Source organism: Typopeltis vanoorti, chromosome 16 (genome assembly GCF_054136105.1).
Source record: "Typopeltis vanoorti isolate ZY-2024b chromosome 16, IOZ_Tvanoo_1.0, whole genome shotgun sequence".
NCBI lineage: Eukaryota > Metazoa > Arthropoda > Arachnida > Uropygi > Thelyphonidae > Typopeltis > Typopeltis vanoorti.
The window spans coordinates 11,870,633-11,888,466 of NC_143564.1; the positions used below are offsets into that span (position 1 = coordinate 11,870,633).

Below are 17,834 nucleotides of genomic sequence, written 5' to 3' on the forward strand. Positions count from 1 at the left end.
AAATTCTGGGGAAAACTGTACATGATTTAGGAACAAAAACTGTATGTGATAAAATGTCAACTTTGGAAGCAAAGTGGGATGTATTCTGCTAATAAACTAACAGGCTATGGGTCTGAATCATGCAAGTAGCATGGGTGCTTGTGAAATCCATTAGATGGTAGAAATTTTCACTGCCCAGTGGTTAAAACCATTATCTCACTTTAAATGGAGTAGGGATCAGATTAACCAACTCTTAGTCCATTCATATTACACATGTATAGGTTAAACTTTTCATGGGTGAGATTACCGTAAAAAAATATTAAAAAAAGGAAAAAAACCTGTAATAATGACATAAATACAGCAATAAATGGTGTATTGCTAATAAATACATAATTATAGAAATCATTTTCCCTATTATATAATTTTATAGCCAAATATAGAAAACTTAAGTTTCAAAAATTTACTAGAGTTTGTAAGAACATAACTTCTCATAAGCTTTCTTTCTAGTAAATTTTTGAAAGGAAAAAAAATTACATTTCTTTCATTTTCCTTCATATTTTGCTATGAAATATAGATGTATCTGTACTATTGTCATTATTGACATATTTATCATGCACCCACTGAGAGATCACTTACGAATTTAACTGACATAGGTTAGGTACAGTATTGAACTCAGTGAGATTTAGAGATGATCATTTAAGTCACTAAGAGTGTTTGGAGAGGTAACCCTCAAATTTTTTGAACTTGGTCAGTATGAGGTCTGATGTTTCAGACTAGTGAAACTTATTTAATGCATTAATAAACCATGAATACACAGGTGTTGTGGGTACAGTTCATGTTGTTTATATAGTGCAAGCCAAGGTAACTCTGATTCTGGTCTTGTTCTCATAGGCTCACTGATGAATTTTCAAAATTTTACTTTCTTTCTACATTAAGCTATCGGTCCATAATATCCTCCATTTTGATATAATAAAGTGATCGCTTAATTTCATAGAGAACACTGTATTTAAATAATTCAATATAAAAATCAGGAAAAAATACTGCACTTATTTCTTCAAGTGACAAAAATATTAATGAAACTTATTTTAAATAGCAAAATATTGAGGATAATTATGGATTTAGTAATCAAAATGAATTTGTGATAAAATATGATGTAGGAAAATGAATTTTTCAGCAGCCATGAAGAAGCCCAAATTTGCCCATGTCAAAAGCTTCCGAAGACAGGCATTAATGCACTTTCACCAGAGCTATGGACACGGAAAACAAGTCAGTAAATTTCAAATCTTACGCTACTATCATATCAAATGGAAATATCCTATCGTCTCCCTAAACACTGATCTCACACATGAATGCCACATCAGCCAGCAGTAAACTGATTAACGGAAAAATAACTATCACAATTACTGTCATTTCCTGAGAAAATGGAATTGTTATTTTCGCCACCAAAAAAAACATCCCATTAGAAGAGTATCTGATGATCGCCAAAACTGTACCCACAAAAAATATTACTTGATACTTCCCACATAGCTGGTACTGTGAAGGTGTATTTCAGCCATATCTCATGGGCACAACTGCAAAAAGGTGTCGATATTGGCGATTATCCCTTCGAAGCAGCCCTAATAGCACTGGTCCCTGACAAAAGTAACAGTATCAAACGTTCCCCCTGAAATTCCTCATCAGATCCATGTTATCAAGATACGGTTCTGTCACAAGAAAAATACGCACATTGTCAGCAGCCATGAAGACGCCTGAATTTGCCCATGTCAAAAGCTTCCGAAGACAGGCATTAATGCACTTTCCAAACAACGACACACTACATAACCTGCCAAAATTAATCAACACAGACATAAATGGAATCACCTACACTTTCTACTTATCTTTCTCATCACAGTGCTTCTTCTGTCATGAAGAACATCACATTAGGAAACAATGTCCCTATATTATCAACAAACGTCCCATCCCAGAATAGCAAACCGGTTGAACAGAACATCATACATGAAGAAAATCAAAGCATAGGAAAAAGTAAACCAAAAATTCTCTCCCCATCACGAATTTCAGAGCAAAGAAAATTCCGAACTGGAGAAGACAAGGTTCACGTCGCTCTTGAACGCCTGCCAAGTAATGAGATTCAAGGCTCTGATAACGAAGTCTCATAGCATGAAAACACGGATCCTCCCAACAGAGATGACCAGGATGAACTAATTAAAAGCAATCCCTGGACACAACCAGAATCACCAACCCAGTCTCCCATTAATTCAAAACCTCATCCAATAGAAGAAACTACTCAAAATGGCCTTTCATCACCTGCAGCCAGCCAAGGAGAATCAGAGTTCCCAGACGATGAGGAAACTGTATTTCCACATGACTTAGAAGCAGCTGTCATCCTTAATACAGAAAGTTGAGGCTCTCCTCACAAATTAACTATAGCCCTTAAATACACCACAAGAATCCCAGAACTAATATCTCAACTTCAGGACCTACACTTGAAGCTGAAATGTAAAAAGAGCAGAGCAGAGGTTAACAGGAGTAAGTGAATCTACTACCTAATTAATGGGCTACAAACACAATACCAGGACCAATATTAGATTAAACTTACAATCAAACTTTCATAAACATAATGTCTTTAAGCCTTTTTTCTCTCAATGCAAGAAGATGTGCCTCTGCTTTACGCAATACAATAGTCCTTGACCAGGTAAAAAAATATTATGTAGACTTAATACTTCTGCAAGAAGCAAACATCAACTCCTCATCCAATTTATCCAGAAGATGGGCAGATTGGCCTTATGATCTACAGCACTCTGCAACCCAACAATATCATGGAGCAGGAGTTAGCTTATAAGCCTTGTATGCTCACATAAAAGCACCCAACCATAATACCCTGCATGTGTTCATCTGCCCATCCTGCTGTGTGCCATACCACAGCAGGATGCTCTGGCATCACAAATCTTGGCTTTCATTCAAAACCATCCTTCTAGTATTGACCAAGAACATATCATAATAGCTGGAGACTTTAATTGCACTCTTGACCAAAAAAAAGACAGACTTCAATGTGCTGAACATCATAGCCAATTAATAAACAAACTTCAAACACTGGTAAACGATAATGAACTCATCGACGTCTTTCGGCATCAACATCCAGATAAGAAGTCCTACACATGGAGGTCAGCAATCACAGCGACTAATAGGCCACTCTACCAAGCACAACTGGACAGATACTACATTTCCAAACACATCTTTCCTCTAGTTAGAAACATCTTACACATTCCTTCCTACATCTCAGATCATTGCTTCATCATGCTGCAACTTTCATTATCTTTGGAAGCATCCAAATCAGGAAGTGCCTATTGGATCTTCAACAATACCCTTCTGAAAGATCCAGATTACATAATAAACACTCAGGCGTTAATAACCAACCTCACTCACTTGAAAGAGGATACAGAACCAATGAAACCATGGTGGTCCCACCTAAAATCACAAATAAAATCCTTTACACAGATCTACAGTCACCAGAAAAATCAACAGAGGAACATTAGAATCCGACAACTTGAAGAACAGCTCAAGTATCTCCCAGAAGAAAGCCCTGAATATCATTCAGCCATCCAAGCCATGCAAAGACACTCAGAATTATCTGCAAAAGGTGCCCTACTTAGATCACAGCATACACAAATAAATCTTTCAGATGCCCCTGCAAAATATTTTTTCTCTTTGGAAAAAAAATGCCAGCCAGCAAACTCCATCTCTGCTATCAGACTTCAAGATGGTGGCATCACAGAAGATCCAAGTAAAATCACTTCTGAAATCCTACAATATTACAAGAAGGCATACAGCTCTACAGGAACATCCCATCATGCCATTCACGAAATAGTGAAAGAAACAAAAAAAAATCTCTGCAACAGATCGGAACCACTTAGAAAACAAAATCAAGGTAGATGAACTGAAAACTGCATGCACATCCTTGCCAAAGAACAAATCACCGAGCCTTGACGGTCTCACATCAAAGTTTATCCAAGTCTTCTGGAATTAACTCGGACTACATCTCCTCAAAGCACTGCAAGAAGCCTACCTCAATGGGCTCCCACAATCTGTCATGACCTCAGTAGCACGATTGATACCAAAGAAGGGAGACCACACAGATATCCGAAACTGGCGTCCAATTTCCCTAATTAATACCGATTGCAAAATCATTTCCAAAGTTACAGCAAACCAAATAAAGCCAACACTGCCTGAAGTTATTGGCCAACATCAAACGTACTCTATCCCAGGAAGATCAATACGTGATAACCTCCATTTAATAAGAGATCTCATTCACATCGCAAACAGCCAACACGAAAACCTAGCACTCATCAGCCTTGATCAGGAGGAGGCATTCAACAGGGTAGAGCACGAGTACCTTTATGAAGTCCTAAAGGCATTTGGCTATGGTTCTCTCATCACTGAAACAGTGCAATTGCTATACAGTGATGCACTCTTCTGTTTAAAAATCAACAACAGGCTCACTCGCACTTTGTCATGCTCTTGGGGGATCAAGCAAGGATGTCCTCTCTCTGGACAATTATACACACTGGCCATAGAACCCTTCTTAAAAAGAGTACACGACTTCATCACCTCCAAACGAACCAGCATAATAGAGCCACATCAAAAAAAAATCTATCAGCATATGCCGATGACGTCACTGGATATGGTAATGCATCCTTGTTGAGAGATTATTTTTCACTTGGTTAGACTATAATAAGTTTAGTTTAATCCTTTATCCAAGTGTGAGCAAACAAAGTTTGCACCTGAAAGTATCTTCAGGACTGGGGTAAGGCAGTACAACACCAGGCAACTCGTTGCAAAGGTGGAGAAAGCTCTGATCACTCCTATCTCAGTATCTCCCATAATGCAAAGCACATCTCCTTGCAGATATGTGTAATGCTATGCATTAAGGCAAAGGCCACTACCCATACTGGTTTCGACCTTTATTGAGGCCTTGTCAGTGGGAGCCAGGTCCAGTAGTGGAGACACCAAAGCAGAAGCAATGAGAGGTCACCCCAACCTATAGGAGTTGCCAAAGGATGTACAACCTTATTATTATATTACTCAGGATTCAGAGAAAGATGTTGAGAGTTTATTTTTCACTTGGTTAGACTATAATAAGTTTAGTTTAATTCTTTATCCAAGTGTGAGCAAACAAAGTTTGCGGCTGAAAGTATCTTCAGGACTGGGGTAAGGCAGTACAACACCAACTTGTTGCAAAGGTGGAGAAAGCTCTCATCAGTCCTATCTCGGTATCTCCTATAATGCAAAGCACATCTCCTTGCAGATATGTATAATACTATGCATTAAGGCAACAGCCACTACCCATACCGGTTTCGACCTTTACTGAGGTCTCATCAGTGGGAGCCAGGCCCAGTAGGAGATACTGAGATAGGAGTGATGAGAGCTATCTCCACTTTTGCAATGAGTTGCCTGGGGTTGTACTGCCTTACCCCAGTCCTGAAGATACTTTCAGGCACAAACTTTGTTTGCTCACACTTGGATAAAGGATTAAACTAAACTTATTATAGTCTAACCAAGTGAAAAATAAACTCTCAACATCTTTCTCTGAATCCAGAGTAATTTAATAATATGGTTGTACATCCTTTGGCAACTCCTATAGATTGATGTGACCTCTCATTGCTTCTCCCTAGGTGTCTCCATTACTGGGCCTGGCTCCCACTGACGAGACCTCAATAAAGGTCGAAACCAGTATGGGTAGTGGTCCTTGCCTTAATGCATAGCATTACACATATCTGCAAGGAGATGTGCTTTGCATTATGGGAGATACTGAGATAGGAGTGATCAGAGCTTTCTCCACTTTTGCAACAAGTTGCCTGGTGTTGTACTGCCTTATCCCAGTCCTGAAGATACTTTCAGGTGCAAACTTTGTTTGCTCACACTTGGATAAAGGATTAAACAAAACTTATTATAATGCATCCTTGTCTTATACCTGATTTTACATGAAACCATCTTCCCATGTTTCCTACAATTCAAACTGATGACTTACGACTTAAATATAGACTATGTATTGCTCTGTATAATGTTCCATTTACCCCTAAATAATTAGTGTTTAGGAAAGCTTTCCTCTAGGCACCTCGTCGTTTGCCTTTTCCAAATCTACAAAACTTGAGTACTGATCCTTGTTATACACTGATTTCTCAACTATTTGTTGTAAAGTGAAAATCTGTTCCTGATGACTTCCCTTTTTTATAGATGAGAATTACGAGACTTCTACTCCATCACCTGGAATTCGACCTTGTGAGCAGGTTCCCTGAATTACGCAGTATAGCCAATGCAAAACTTTTATGCCTCTGTACTGGAGCATTTCTAGTAATTTTTTCTATCTAAAGTATTGATTATCTACTCCTGTTGGAATTGCTCTTGAATATTTTCTACCACTATTCTCTCACTACTTGTTTTGTTTAACAGTTTTTCCAAGTAATTATGCTATGTATCTAGGACATCCTTATCTTCAGTTTTCATGTCACTTTTATCATCTTTGATTCCATTTACAGTACTCTTTCCTCCTATGAATGGCAATGCTGTAGCCCATGAAGTTTTAACTGAGGCTTGGCTGTTGCTGTCACCCAGGTCCTGGGTGAGGGGGTAATGAATGGCAATGCTGTAGCCCATGAAGTTAACTGAGGCATGGCTGTTGCTGTTAAGCTTCAGATGACATATGAGCGGCTCTGATCGGTGGTGGGGGGGTGAGCCTGCCACGATGTAGAGCCAACCAGTTCTGAGAGTTCTTCTCAGTGGCAGGGTGAGCCTGTTACGGAGGGGAACAATGCTGAGTTTTTGGAATTTGACCTGTACTTGAACATTCGATAAAGGTTGAAAACAGTCTGGGTAGTGACCCTTCCCTTAATGCATAGCATTATACATGTCCACAAGGAGATGTGCTTTGCATTATGGGAGATACTGAGACAAGGAGTGATGAGAACTTGGTCCACCTTTACCATGAGTTGCCTCAGTCCTGAAGATACTTCAGGTGCAAGCTTTATTTTCTTACACTTGGATAAAGGATTAAACTAAATTTATTATAGTCTAACCAAGTGAAAAAAAAAACTTCCAAAATAATTTTTATAATTTCTGAGTTTTAGGATTCCAGTTACCTACAACAACCCATGTTTTTTTGTTTGTTTTTTTAAGTTTTAATTTCTATATCTCACCTACACCTGCAGAGTAAAATGATAGTCAAACTGATCCAATGCCCAAAAACTGTGCAAGCAACCACACAAGTTTCTCCAAATGATTCCATGCCCTGTTGGGAAGGAGATCCACTGCAAATCTCCTAACAAACAAAGAGTAGCAGAATCCACATCTGTAGTCTGAGCCTCCAAATGGTGGCTACTGATAACTTTCTCCATAAAGTGAGGGAGATGAGATGATAGTTTTATAGATATTTTCCCCCCTCCCTTTTTCTGGCTCAAAACTTTAATACATATATATAGTATATATTAAAGTTGATTTAATTTATATTTCTAGTATATGCTGCCAATTCCTTAAGTATTTAATCATCATGTTTAACTAGCATATAAGCCTTTCTACAAGAAATATATATATATATATATAATTCTGGAGCATAAGATTTGACAACAACTGGAAGTTTAGCATTGGAAGTTTATTTTTCACTTGGTTAGACTATAATAAATTTAGTTTAATCCTTTATCCAAGTGTAAGCAAACAAAGTCAGCGCCTGAAGCATCTTCAGGACTGAGGCAACTCATAGTAAAGGTGGACCAAGCTCTCATCACTCCTTGTCTCAGTATCTCCATAATCCAACGCACATCTCCTTGCAGACATGTCTTTCTGGTGAAAGGCATGAAATATGCACTGGGCATTTTAGGCACATTTCATGAAATGTAAAAGCGCTTATAAATTGTGATTTTGCATTATGTTTTCATCAAAATCATTTCAAACCATCATTTTCTTGATATTGTCATCAAAATTATTATTTTCCCATTATTCTATCCTTATATAAGTTATTCCAAACCTCTGGACAGATGGATTTTACTCATTTTGGTATTTATTCTTACAAAAATTTATCAAGCCATTTCAATTTAGAATTCAACTGGAGCACTTCAAAGGACATTAAGGGACAAAATCTACAGTAAACAAGAATAAAATGGTAGCAAGAACAAAGCCCTTATGTCAACATGAAAATCAATGCACCAAATTTTCAAAAGATGGTTCATTGACACCAATGCAGGATATATGAGTGGGGAAAAGAGAAGTGAGGTCTGGTCTGCTGGAAGTCACAGAGCATGGAACAAGGAAAGAAATATAAAGGATGGAATGTCATGAGCACAGCTAAGACTGCATAAGCTACAAAAGTGAGCTTGATTGTAAATGAAATATAGCATGAATGATGAACAAAATAAGCATCATTTAAAAATAAGCAAATGAAAGCAAGCATAAATGACAGAATGTAAGCAAGTGCGATTGAATGTATGAAAAAGTATGACTTAGAACCCAAAACAGTGAGCGTGAAGTGAATGAATGACATATATGCAGAATAAGATCAGAAGACTGGGAGATATGGATGAAAGGATGCTAAAATAGAAGAAATAGTGAAAAAAAAAAGATGCAGAATTACACAGAAGTGGTGTTGTATAGAAAGTTCATTAGTAAAGGTGTTTGAATGACATGGCACACAAGGTTAAGATGAGCAGAAAGATATTTTGAATATGAGGAGAAAAAAAGCAAGAGAGTTAAATGTAGAAGCAAATAATCTGGTGGGGGTGGGGATAGAAGTAAAAGTCAATGATGTGATATGAAGCTATTCAAGTGGGTTATCCAAATATGACGGTCATTAATTGAGATATCAAGTAAGAATTATAAAGGGCATGTTAGTGGAGCAGTCCGAGAAGAAAAGAGTGCAGTTTTTGATGTGTAGCATGAATTCTAGAGAAAGATTAATTATATAAAAGTGATTGATTACTTTAAATGGATTGGATGAGAGTCAATTGGAGAGACTGTTACTAGAAGGGAGGATAATGAGTGATGTGAGTAAGAGATCAAAGAAAGTGAATGGAATAGGTAAGATTAGAGTGCCTGTGAATGGAAAAATAGTGTGTGAGATAAGGGTGAAAGAACAGAATTGCAAAATGGACAGGGAGATATGGCATTAAGGAGAAATATGGAAAGTGTCAGCATTGGAATGGGATGGCAAGAGGAGCAGATGAGCCTGGGAAGAAATGTGGGGTAAGTGAGAATAAATATGCTAATATTTATTCTCATCACCATGTGGAGAATAATCATCATATTCTCATCATGTGGAGAAGTCACATCAGCCCCTGCCTGATGTGACTTCTTCACATCAGGCAGGGGCTGATGTGGAGAAGTCACAGCTGGGAAGTAGCATAGGACTGATTAGAAATCCAAAAATGAATTATTAAATTTATTTACAAATGTGAGGAGCATCAGAAATAAGGGAGACAAAATTATTGCACTAATATACAATAGTATATTTAAATTGTGCAAAGGACTTGGATAGACTGCCAAATGACAAACTGATAATTAAATTGAAATGGATGAGATTGAATGGTAGATTAGAAAATTGGATTGGAGAGTGGCTGGCTGATAAGTATTAGTAAGTTATGTATGGGAAAGCAATGTCCCAAAAGAGGAAAGTCACTAATGGTGTGCCCCAAGGGTCTGTTTTTTAGTCATCATCAAATTCCTGATATATATACCCTTGAAGGGTGTACAGGATATGATAGTACTACATGAAAAATTACATCATTGCTAACTTCCTAGCCATAATTTTCCTCCAAATCAGCCTGCTACCTGTCAAGACTCCAACATTATCAGATCTTATATTTCTATCTTCTAAGACACTTTTTACTGTATCAATCCACCTATATCTTGGTCTTTCTCTGGGTCTTTTTTCCTGCCAACCAGGCAGAGAACACTTGTTTTGCTAATCCTTCCTCTCCCATTCTGTTCAAGTGACCATGCCATGTGACCATGCCATGGTCACTTAAACAGAATGGGATAGGTCACATTTAAGTGGCCATGCCACCTGAGATTAGCTCTGCTAACACATTCCTGGATGCTAACAATCCCAAGTTCTTTCCTAATATTCTCGTTTTTAATATTATATTGCCATTGATGCCATCTGTTCATGCCCCTAATCTTTCTCAGGACTCTCCGGTCTCTAGCTCAGATCCATAAGTTAAAATCTGCTTCAATAGCATCTTGTATACAGCTAATTTCTCTCTTACTCCATATAATTTATTCAGTTGTCTTTCTACCATACCAGCTTTGTTGATTCTGTTGTCTATTTCCATATTTAATTTACCATCTTCCTTAAAGATTGTGACTAAGTTGCTGAAAAGTTTTACTTGTTAGGTTCTCCATTCACAATGCAGTTGATATTTTCAATGTTTCTGCCTATTTTCATTGTCTTTGTATTTTTAATGCTGACCTTTATACCATATCTATTACAACAGTTATTCAATTTAGTCAGGGAATATTGCAGATTCTAGCAGATTTATTTAGAAGTATAACATCATCTGCATAAAGCAAAGAGCTGATAATAACACCTCCAATTTTGATATCAGGTTTAATACCACTTTCCTTCATAATGTGATCCATATAAATAATGAATAACAGAGGGGATAATGTATATCCTTGTCTGACACCAGATTTAACATTAAACCACATTCCTGTACTTCCTTCAATTCTAACTGCTGACTTATAACTCAAATAAAGACTAAGTATTGCTTGATATAATGCCCATTGACACCGTATAACTGTAGCGTTCCAAATAGTTTCTCTCTTGGCACTTTGTCATATGCCTTTTCCAGATCTACAAAACTTAAATACAAATCTTTGTTATAATCCCATGATTTCTGAACTATCTGTCATAAAGCGAAAATCTGATCCTGACAGCTTCTATATGGCCTGAATCCAGCTTGTTCTTCACCAAGCTTCTCTTCCACAATTCATTATTCTTACTGTTTCTCAAGTATACTTGCATATATCTTACCAGGAACACTCAGTAAAGAAATATCTCTGTAATTCTCACATTCAGTTTTATTTCACTTTTTATATATGCGTAATATGAGAGCTCTACTCCAATTATCTGGAATATGTCCCTCTGTCCAGGCCTTCTGAACTATGCAGTGCAGCCACTGTAAGACTTTTATACCTCCATACTTGAGCATTTCTAGTTGAATATCATCTACTCCTGCTGCCTTTGGCAATCGGAACAGAATGACTAATTATGTGCAGTTGTTTGCAGATGGCGTAAGGTTTGGGAGAGCTGTAAGGAATAGAACAGATGTTGTAGCCTTGCATGAGAGTTGAATAGCATGGATGAATAGATCGGTGTGTGATGATATCATTTCAATATAATAAGGTGAAAGGTTTTAAAATGGGGTGCTTAAGGGTCAAAGCTGTATAACTGAGAGGAGACCTCCACATAGCCTTTAAAGGAATGCGGAGAACCGACCAGGGCTTCTGACCTAATGTCCAATCCTCACCTTCTCGTGGTGCACCCTGTTGGGTATCTACTTTGATACTGAACGAACGAGGATGGGCTGGCAATTTGGGATTTAGCCGACCAAATTGTATTCTTATTGGTTAAACCAAAATAAAAAATGATGGTACAACATGACAAAATTTCATGCCAGCTGGGGCGTCGCCTGGTTAAACAAGGCCCCCGTTGTTTTCGCCAGGGAACCAGGGCGAACAGCGAAAAGTCAGCTACTGGAACAAATCTGAAAACAAACCCCAACTCAACATCACCAGAGTTAAAGATTGGTACTATCAACGTAAGAAGCCTGAATGGCAAAGAAATGGAGCTAGCTGAGGAATTAGATAAGTACCAGATCGACATAATAGGGGTGACTGAAACAAAAAAGACCAAACTGGTGAGATCTTTCTGAGCAATAAATACAAAATGTTATATTCAGGCAATAACAATCAAGGAAAAGAAGGAGTAGCCATAGTATTCAACACAAAATACGAGGCTAATCTTCTTGAATGGCAGTCAGTCTCAAGTAGAGTAATGTGGGCAAATATGAGAATGGAGAACTGGACAATGAGTCTTATTTGTGCCTATGGTCCCACAGAAGATTCTACTAAGGTAGAAGTGGAGGAATTTTTTGAGGCTTTAGAAAAAGCAACTGACACAATGAAAAAGGAAAAGTTGGTCCTTGTTGGGGATCTAAATAGTAGAGTAGGAAATGATTGTGAGACATACAAAAATATTTTGGGAAAATTTGGAGAAAAGAGCAAAGCTAATAATAATGGCAAATATCTGTTGGATTTCTGCTCAGGACATGGACTGGTTATTACTAACACCATGTTCCAACATAAAAATGTGCACAAATTCACATGGAAAGAAGAGGCTAGGAATAAGAAAAGTCTCATTGACTATGTTATTGTTGATAGTGATGTTTTCTCCTTGGTGCAGGACACCAGAGTGTACAGAGGATTTGAAATTGGAAGTGATCACTATTTAGTCTTGAGCAGGATAAAATTGAATTTCATATTGAAAAAAATAACATGTAAGAAAGTTTTAAAGCGAATAAAAGTTGAGCAGCTCTCAGATGTAAACTGTAGACTAAAATACAGAAATATTATTGAAAAGAAAATGAAAGAGTTTGAGAACAGGAATCAAACCTTGGAGATTCAGTGGCAAACTCTGAAGGAAACATTGATTGATTCTGCCGGAGAGGCATGTGGTGAGGTTGTGTGCAAAGATAAAAAAATCAGAACTCCCTGGTGGACACAGGAAGTTAAAGAGGCAGTGAAGGAAAAGAAGAAAGCATATCAAAAGTTCCTGGCAAATAAGTCAGCTTTTACTCTTACAGAATACAGAGACAAATGTAAGAAAGCTAAACAGTGTGTAAAACTAGCTAAACAAAAGTCATGGGAGGACTTTGGCAAGAATATAGAAAATAAATATCAAGAAGGTGGCAAAATATTCTGGAGGTTGTTGAAGAAGCTTAGGAATGGAGGAAAGAGTGCTGTAAAAGGAATTAGAGATGATAAAGGTGAAATGAAAACAGGAGAAAAAGATATCCTTGAAGTATGGAGTAATTACTTTGAAAAACTGCTAAATGAAACAAGCAGTGATGACAGCACAGTGATAAAAAAACACTGACCAGGCATGCAGTCAGGAATACATATCCATACTTGAAGTAGAAAAAGCCATCAAAGGCTTGAAATGTGGAAAGGCAGCAGGAGTAGATGATATTCGACCAGAAATGCCGAAGTATGGTGGTATAAGAGTCTTACAGTGGCTGCACTGCATAGTTCAGAAAGCCTGGACAGAGGGACGAATTCCCGATGATTGGAGTAGAGCTCTCATAGTACCCATATATAAAAAGGGAAATAAAACTGAATGTGAGAATTACAGAGGTATTTCCCTACTGAGTGTTCCTGGCAAGATCTATGCAAGTATACTTGAGAAACGGTTGAGAAGAATGGTGGAAGAAAAGCTTGGTGAAGAACAAGCTGGATTCAGGCCAAATAGAGGCTGTCAGGATCAGATCTTCACTTTACGACAAATAGTCGAGAAAGCATGGGAATATAACAAAGATCTGTATTTAAGTTTTGTCGATTTGGAAAAGGAATATGACAAGGTGCCAAGAGAGAAGCTATTCAATACGCTGCAGTTATATGGTGTCAATGGGGCATTATATCAAGCAATACTTAGTCTTTATTTGAGTTGTGAGTCAGCAGTTAGAATTGAAGTACAGGAAGATGGTTTAATGTTAAATCTGGTGTGAGACAAGGATGTACATTATCCCCTCTGTTATTCATTATCTATATGGATCACATTATGAAGGAATGTGGTATTAAACCTGATATCAAAATTGGAGATGTTAATGTCAGCTCTTTGCTTTATGCGGATGATGTTATACTTCTAAATAAATCTGCTACAAGTCTGCAAGATTCTCTGACTAAATTGAATAGCTGTTGTAATAGATATGGTATGAAGGTCAGCAATAAAAAGACAAAGACAATGAAAATAGGCAGAATCATTGAAAATGTCAACTGTGATGTGAATGGAGAACCTGTGGAACAAGTAAAACATTTCAGCTACTTAGGCACAATTTTTACTGAAGATGGTAAACTAAATATAGAAATAGACAACAGAATCAGCAAAGCTGGTATCGTGGGAAGTCAATTGAATAAATTCATATGGAATAAGAAAGAAATTAGTCGGAACACTAAATTAGCTGTATACAAGACTGTGTTCAAACCAATTTTAACTTATGGATCTGAGAGCTGGGTCAGAAGTAAAACACTTGACCAAAGACTAGAGACTGCAGATATGAGAGTCCTGAGAAAGATTAGAGGCGTGAACAGATGGCATCAATGGCAATATCATATTAAAAATGAGGATATTAGGAAAGAACTTGACATTGTCAGCATCCAGGAATGCGTTAGCAGAGCTAATCTCAGATGGTATGGTCACTTAAATAGAATGGGAGAGGAAAGATTAGCAAAACAAGTGTTCTCTGCCAGGTTGGCAGGAAAACGACCCAGAGGAAGACCAAGATATAGGTGGATTGATACGGTACAAAGTGCCTTAGACGATAGAAATATAAGATCTGATAATGTTGGAGTCTTGACAAGTAACAGACTGATTTGGAGGAAAATTGTAGATAGGAAGTTAGTAATGATGTAATTTTTTCATGTAGTACTGTCATATCCTGTACACCCCTTGAGGGTACATGGCAGGAATTTGATGATGATGATGATGAGGTTTTAAAATTTGGGGAGCAAAAGATGAGATGGAGAGTATAAGACTGGTGAGGATATCTTAAAGGAAGCAGAGAAGATAAAAGATCTGGTGATAATAGCAGATAAGGATCTGAAATTTTGGGGACATTTTGCTAAAATTGCAAGGAAAGCACAGCAAATTATGGCAATGATGCAAAGAACAGTGCCATGTAGAAGTAAGGATGTTATGATCCCACTGTACAAGGCAATCATCACATGACATATGGATTACCATGCAAAGATTTGGTTGCTTAGTTTTCAAAAGGATGATGAGTTGTTTGCAGGGTTCAGACACGACTGACTAAACTGGTTTCAGGTCTCTGGAAAATGAAGTATGAGGACAGATTAAGAGTATGCAAACTGCAAAAACCTGGTAGATAGGAAGAGGGAAGACATAACTGAATGATATAAATTGATAAAGGTAATTACTACATTAATATCTCTCTCTCTCTATGTTCACTGGGCATCTATTAATGATATTGGCGAAGATTTGGATGGAGATATTCAGTTGTTTGCAGATGATGCAAAGTTGGGACGAACCATAAAGAGTAGTGAGGATGTTGTGGCCTTGCAAGAAGACTTGAATAAATTCTGTGATTGGGCACAGAAATGGGGATGTGAGTTCAATGTTGAAAAATGTAAGGTTTTAAAATTTGGAAAACAAAGATGGGATGCAGAATTTATGCTTGGTGAGAATATATTGTTGGAGGTAGAGGAAATAAGAGATGTATGTGTGATAAAAGGACCTTCCAGATGAGTCTTTGACTCCATGAGGTCTTGGGGTAATAATAAATAATAATAATCTACAGATGCCATATGGTCACTCCGATGCTCGGTGATATGCCACACCATGCCTTGTCATGTAGTCGTGTTGTTTGCTTTTTTAGCAGCCTCAACTCTCTGAATATCAATCACTCCACACACACCATCCATCCATCTCATTGATGGTCTACCCCTGTCTCTTTTTCCAGGAACTTTACATTCTATTACTGTTCTGAGAAGTCCTCCTTCCATCCTTTCTATGTGTCCAAAATATTTTAACTCAAGCAGTTGCTCTCAATATTTCCAAAGCATCTGATTGAGTCTGGCATCATGACCTTGTAAAGTCACAAAGGGCATGAGAAATACCATAACATGTGGATCACTAGCTTCCTCTCTTGCAGTTCATTGTGGGTAATGGTAGATAATTTCTTTTCATTAGATTTTTAATTATTATTATATGGGCACCTCCATGGAGTCAAGACTCATCGTGGGAGACCCAATCTATCCATGCAATCTATCATACCTCTCCTTCAGCCCATTAAATGGCAAAGCACTCAAAATTGATTCTGGCAACCCATTGCACTCATTCAACTCTCCAAGCAAAAAATCTAGTTCTAACACCCCTACTAATCACACCTTTATTCAACTTCCAGGGATGACCCCTTGTTCTGGTCCCTCAGCATTCCTAATACTACTATAGATGAACTTTCTAGTTCTTTGCAAAAATTGTGTAGGCATGCCACTGCCATATGATCTACACAGGAAATTGTTTGTCAGTACAAGCTTTCTCAGATGATGCCAATCTTGTTCCTGACAGACTGTCTTAGGATCACAGTTAAGCCTCTTAGACAAGCAATGTGGGTTATTTTTCCACTGATTAAACACCTGGGATATCTCGCCTTTTGAAAAGCCAGTCAGCTTGGTGATTTTCAGCCATATGGGCACCCATAATAAGCCCTTTATCGACCTCTGAACGATCCTTTGTTTTTTCCACCGTGATCAACGTATTGACAATAACTGAATAGTAGCATTCTTAAATAGCTGCCTAGAACACATGGTGGCACAAGTGACCCAGTATTTTGCATACTTGGTTACACACACACACACACACACACACATATATATATATATATATATATATTAAAAAAAAAGGCAATATACATGTCCAAAAGGAACTGTGCTTTACATTATGGGACACTGAGGTGAAGTCAACAGCCTTTATATACTAGTAGACTATGCCCTCAGCATCTTTCCATAACCAACATTTCAGAGTTTTGATATTGCCTTACTCATTTTTGGATTTGTATTGAATTCTTTCCTCATTTCAAATTTAAATAAACCTGGTTTGTCTTAATACCAATGTTGTCTTTCATTAAATCTACATCATGTGGTTTTGTTTAATTTTATCTCTTGTGTGATTTTTCAGATAATGGATACATAGTAAATAACAGTGAATACATACCTTAGTTATTAATTCAAAATAAGCTAGCTGCTGACGAGTATAAGCTAGACTGATTACCATTCTGGATGTTACAATCAGTGGTACACTCAAGATTTGATCTTGGGGGCTGAGCACTCAAGATTTAATCTTGGGGGGGGGGGTCGAGTTGAGTATACGATTTGAGAATACACACTACGCATTGTATACGAGCTATGACTGCGCATCTGCAGCGATCGCCAATACATGATACCCGTGATCTCCTGTGGCTCGACTCGGGCAAACGAAGTAGCTCCCGAGCACTACTTCGTTCGCCTTGCGTTCACAGCCCTCAGGATTCTCGAGCGCTATAGGGTATTCCCACCTTATGTGACCTCTAATTCATAAGGAGCATATAACGAACACAGAAATAGAACACATGATCCAACATAAATAAAAAAAAAAAAAAAAGAATTTTAATTAGGAAAGATTTTTGGAAATTTTTCTGGTGTTTTTTTTTTCCTTTTTCTTTTGGGGGATGCCAAGGCCCCTTGGCCCCTTCCCTGGGTGCACCAATGGTTACAATATTATAATTTTGTACTTGTGGCATAATTTTAACTAACCTTTATATCACCTTGTCAGAGATCATTATGGTTTGTAAAAACATTCATATTGCAAGGGCATCCAAGAATTAAAAATACTCAGAAATCAAGTGAGAGTAAAAAATTAGTTTTATATCTACTAAAGTATGCAATACTCAATTTTGCTACATATTATATAACTGATATTATCATAAACATATACATCTTGTGCATCCTTATCAATATATATATATGTTGATAAGGATGCACAAGACTGCTGCACTATAACCTTCTACAGGTAACCTCAGATAAGGATCTACAGCTCTCAA

The 17,834-nt window shown here is 37.6% G+C and overlaps 1 protein-coding gene across 1 annotated transcript in view; it reads right to left on the reverse strand.

Moving 5' to 3' along the window:
• The window catches only part of oaf (BRICHOS-like domain-containing protein out at first), a 65,735-nt gene that overhangs the window by 46,038 nt on the left and 1,863 nt on the right, over positions 1-17,834 (reverse strand). The window lies entirely within an intron of this gene.